Source organism: Agrilus planipennis, unplaced genomic scaffold (assembly GCF_000699045.2).
Source record: "Agrilus planipennis isolate EAB-ADULT unplaced genomic scaffold, Apla_2.0 scaffold70, whole genome shotgun sequence".
Classification (NCBI taxonomy): domain Eukaryota; kingdom Metazoa; phylum Arthropoda; class Insecta; order Coleoptera; family Buprestidae; genus Agrilus; species Agrilus planipennis.
Window position 1 is genome coordinate 779,571 of NW_020442458.1, and position 4,932 is coordinate 784,502.

Below are 4,932 nucleotides of genomic sequence, written 5' to 3' on the forward strand. Positions count from 1 at the left end.
GGCAGTAATATTCCACAGATAATCTTTCATTCTCTTCTGTCTTCATTTCGTCCGTCTCATCTTTCTCACCCGAACCACCACCCACTCATTCCCACGATTCCTGAAAGCAGGCTGAAGAGGGCCTTCCGCCCTACCTTCCGGTATAGTCCGGAGGGACTGTCCGCCCACCAGCATTACTGGCTGGTGGGAATGAAACACCCAAAAAGTTTTAATGGGTCAACTAAAGTTACACAATGCAACCGAAATGGTGGTTTTTCTTCCATCTTTTCCAAGCTGAACCGGTAATAGGTACCATGAATTTTAAAGATGCTGAACTCCAACTGTTTATGTGGTCGATTTATCGCTATAAATTTATTGTTGTTTTCTATTAAATTATTTATGTCGAAATGGAAAATCAATAATGGCAAAATATGACTCTCTGTCTGTATAAATTGTTGTTTTATTTTCACAAGCGGCTCGTAACCCCACTGTTCAAGCCGAGATAAGAGGCACCTCATAAAAATCCTCCGTTTCATTTTATTTCCATCCAATTCATATTCTCTAGCATTATTTATCACGAATGTGGCGCGCTAAACGGAATATTAAAAAACAAAAGTCTCTCTTCACCATAACTTATTTCTCCGTATAAAATATGAACGAATTTTATGGTTTTAATGGTATGAAATTTTACAGAATAGTTATCAAAATTTATGTAGTTGTGGACTAAACAGTGGCGTACATCATGAAGAGGAGTAAAGGCTCTAAAACTTCTTTGTACAAATTACAGTTTACTTGCCAATTTTGTTTTCTCACAGGTTTAATTACGTATACTGTTAAATATAATAACAAATGCGTTTACATATAAACCTATTTAGTCATAAAATTTCTGAAAGTTAGCAACCCCTGTGCCAGATTCATAGAGCATTTGATTTACAATTATTGAGATTTAGAGATAGACAATTATCCTATTTTGCATCTGTAACATCGTAACAATCATTTTCCACGTTTCTGCGGCTAATCCCTTAACGCATTTTTTTGTAAATCCCTAAACCAGAAAATCCGTCAGCGTTCTTTATTTTATACTAAATAAATACTAAAACTGAGCTGAACTTGTTATTTTCCATGCATTAATTAAAGTTTAAAAGCAATTCATAATCCCAATCTGGATTTCTGGCAATAATAGAAATTATGAGAATAAAGATTATTAATTCATATTAAAAAATTAAAAGGAATACTCACCCCTAATTACCACAAATAATTTTATATGAGCGGACACGTGTTTCGCCCACTTCACACGTGGGCATTATCAACGCGAGACTATCTATTTTTTGTTGTGTGCCTCAAGAAGTATAGGTATCTCAATAAAAACATAAATGTGAAAAAGAGGCTAAGTTTAGGGGAAACAACTTTGGGAATTCTCAGTTTAGTCAATGCATCTCTTTCTGTTACACATCAATTGGTGTAATGTTTTTTCTTTTTCATTATTAGAGTCCGCTGCAATTCCTACCTGACATCTCTTTTCTGTGTTTACGATATTCCCTACAACGTGAGCAAAATGAGATTTTCTGTTAGCAACCGCTCTGGTCTAATTAGTAAGTTAAAAAAAGATAGTAAATACAACAGTTTTGTTGCGTACTATGCAACGTCTCTACCTTAACAGGATGGGAGTTAGACGACGATTTAATTACATTGTCACTGCTACTTTATTATTTTTTTTAGAGATATAGTTGTTAGAATTAAAAACAGGAGTTAGAATTAAAAACAGGAGTTAAGAAAAGTACATGGAGTATCAAGTATGTTACTAATAAACTGATAGCACAGATTTCTTATAAAATTGTATTACCTTGTAGAATACATAATCGATTTTAATGAAATGATTAAAACGTTTAAGGCTTACAAACTTTCTAACGGTACCTACTGTATTCTGTTTGTAAGACAACTGATATTACACATACATTGCAATTACACTATAAAATAATAATTTATGTAGATCGCCTCATAATCCCTGGTTCGACACTGGCCACTCGTTCACTGGTCTTTAATTGTAGGAAAAGGATTGTGCTGCCCTTGTTATTGTAACTGTGTGGGTGTAATCACCACATCTGCGTGTTCTTATAAGACTAATTTGTCCGTGACCGTATTGCTTCAAACTTAATTAATGCGCCCAACTAAGAATCGCATGTACCTATATGTATTGTGTACGTAAGTTTATTTCATGTACCAATCATTTTGTACGATTATAATTTATTGCACACTCTCTATATCGAACTTAAAAAAAATATATTCTACAGAGTACTGAGAAAATTGTACACAGTAGTAATACGTAAGAATGATAACGTTACAACTAGGGAGCGAGCTATGTTAGCACATGTAAGGTCCGTACTTAGGCCGACAAAGTATACTTCGTTTACTTTCTGTAGCGATGTGACCTTCAGTTTGACCGGCGCAAAGTGGAAAAGAACAGCACTCGGCCAGAAAAGGAAGGAAACAACTCTCGGCCAAACTCTTAACCGGTGAGGAGCGTATAATCCGTACAGTACTGCACGGAAAAATTGACCATTTTATCCACTACACTTGCATTGCTCAAATGTGCTGTTATTGGTACCATTTACTACTGAAAATATCAACGAGATCTTTATTTATATTTGAAGACATATTAAAGGCTTTAACGCTTGTTTTCGACTCGCATTACTACTCACGATTGAAGAAAACTTTTGGCAGGTACTGTATTAAACAGTATGTTTGATGAACAAGAGCCGAGATTATAATGAGCTTTTTCTCCCTACTTACGATTTTGCCAGCGCATATCCAACACATTGGAAGGGGATCATCGCTAGAGAAAGTAAATGAATTATACCTAGAAAATTGTTCACAGTGTGTAATACGTAAGAATAATAACGTTACAACTAGGGAGCGAGCTATTTTAGCACATGTAAGGGACGTACTTAGGCCGACAAAGTACGTACAAAATTGTTTACAATATTGTAATACGTAAAAATGATAACGTTAGAACTAGGGAGCGTACTTTGTTCGCACATGTAAGGTCCGTACTTAGGTTGACAATTAAATTTTTATGATGCTGAATGTTGTTCTTTCTGATGGATGTAGCGGATTACAGATTTCGCGAGACTTATTATTGCAATGTCGCAATGCTACATGTGACATAAAATGCATCACATATGCTTATACATCGGTTCTCACAAACAGTAGTTTAGTGTTCTAAGTACGGCCTTGATAATGTCGTCAAATGTACAAAAAAAAAAAAGTTCGCCTCCTGGTATAACTTAGATCGATATTGTTTTCCGGGTTCAGCGTCATGATTTTGTCATTTCAAGTTCCAAGTTGATATCAGCACCTGTCACAACACCAGTTATCGTACCTTTAGCAAAAAACTACGAATTTCTATTAATTACCAATTATGAAAAAACAGCCCCTAAAACAATATCGAATTGATATACGCCAGCTGTGTAAAACTGAAAACTACAAGATATTGTGGTATACTAAAAAATGCGTATAATCCAAATTCTTAGAAAACGATTCGAAAAACTTCACTTATAGGATGGACCTAAAGCTAAACAAACCATGGATTCTATTTTATTCACTTATTACAATATGTAAAAGATCAGAAACAAAATGGGGTTATAAATATTTTGATATAAAATGATTAATGTTGATTTTACATCAATAAAATTATTTGCAACCCTATTTTGGCTTTGATCTGTCACGCTAGACAAACTATTTTGGCATCAGTGTTTTTTTTCCAATTAAACCTGGTGACAAAGGTAGATAAGGAAGCATATAGAAGAATTATTTGTTGCTGAGTTGAAGAAACTATAACATATTGATAGAAAAACTACATCTCAATCACTTCAAACAGAAAAATTTGAATCATACTCAATCTTNTTTAATAATTAGTGTAAAAAAATAGTTTTTGTCGTTATCAGTCTTGGAAGTTAATTTTGTTAAACCCACGAACATTACAATACGTTAGTATACGAAAATATTATTTATTCCATGGCTTTTCCATGCTTGGCGAAGTGGGCGCAGGTCGGTAGTGCACGTAAATTTTTGCAAGGTTTATTCACCTTCCCTTCCCTAATGGATTTTATCAAAATCGCAAACTATTTAAGTAGGTAGCTGAAGTACGTGTTAAAGTGCAAAAACTGCGCAAAAAAAAAATAAAATTTATAGAAGGTAAGTTTAAAACATCAATCACGTAGATACAATTTGTTAAAGTGAAAAAATCTAAAAATGTAGGGATGTAGGCACTACGTGTTAGACGACTGTGTGACAGATACAGACACTATTTCTCGTACAATAGCAGGTACTTACAGTTGTAGTAGAAAAGTGCTTGTAACAAATGACAGCAATTTAATTCCATTACCTATTTCGCCTAAACGAAAAGAAAGAGAAAAATATAACGGCAATTGCTTTTATCCCACCGAATTTTAGGTGTGCTGTAAGCTTTGTATGTAAATAACACTTGTAATCTCGACAGAGTATCTACTTCCAAATCACGCTTTTGTATAACAAATATAAATCCGAGAGTTTCACAAGTTCAGGTACCGCGTCTACGTAGATAAAATAGAAATTTATTGGACTGAGCGCGAGCAGATTGTTCTCTTCTGGTTGCTCTTTCCGTAGGTACGAAACGAAATAAATAAAACGGTTGTTACGTGAACAATGTGAAGAGCACGATGTCTTCTTCAATACTCACAGATAATGGAGTTGTAGACTGCTTGTTAGTTCAATACAATGCCGATGCATATAAATAGAATTATCCTTGGAGATTTACCTGAAAATAAAGAGAAATCCGAATCAATTTAAATACATTTATGTATTAGGTATCATCCTATCAACTTCCACACATTTTCTTGTAAATAAATTTTAATTTTTCGATAGAAATATCGGCTAATGCATAATGCCACTTTAAAGCACGCGCTCATTTTGCAG

At 34.3% G+C, this 4,932-nt stretch overlaps 1 protein-coding gene across 6 annotated transcripts in view; it reads right to left on the reverse strand.

Annotated features, from left to right (window-relative positions):
- The window catches only part of LOC108735350 (dendritic arbor reduction protein 1), a 499,675-nt gene that overhangs the window by 194,469 nt on the left and 300,274 nt on the right, over positions 1-4,932 (reverse strand). For 2 of the 6 annotated variants that reach the window (XM_025980602.1, XM_018467289.2), the window contains exon 2: positions 4,697-4,774. The exons of the other annotated variants lie outside the window; for them this stretch is intronic. The gene's annotated coding sequence lies outside the window, so the exon portion shown is untranslated. The remainder of the gene's footprint in view (positions 1-4,696; positions 4,775-4,932) is intronic. 6 annotated transcript variants of the gene reach the window in all.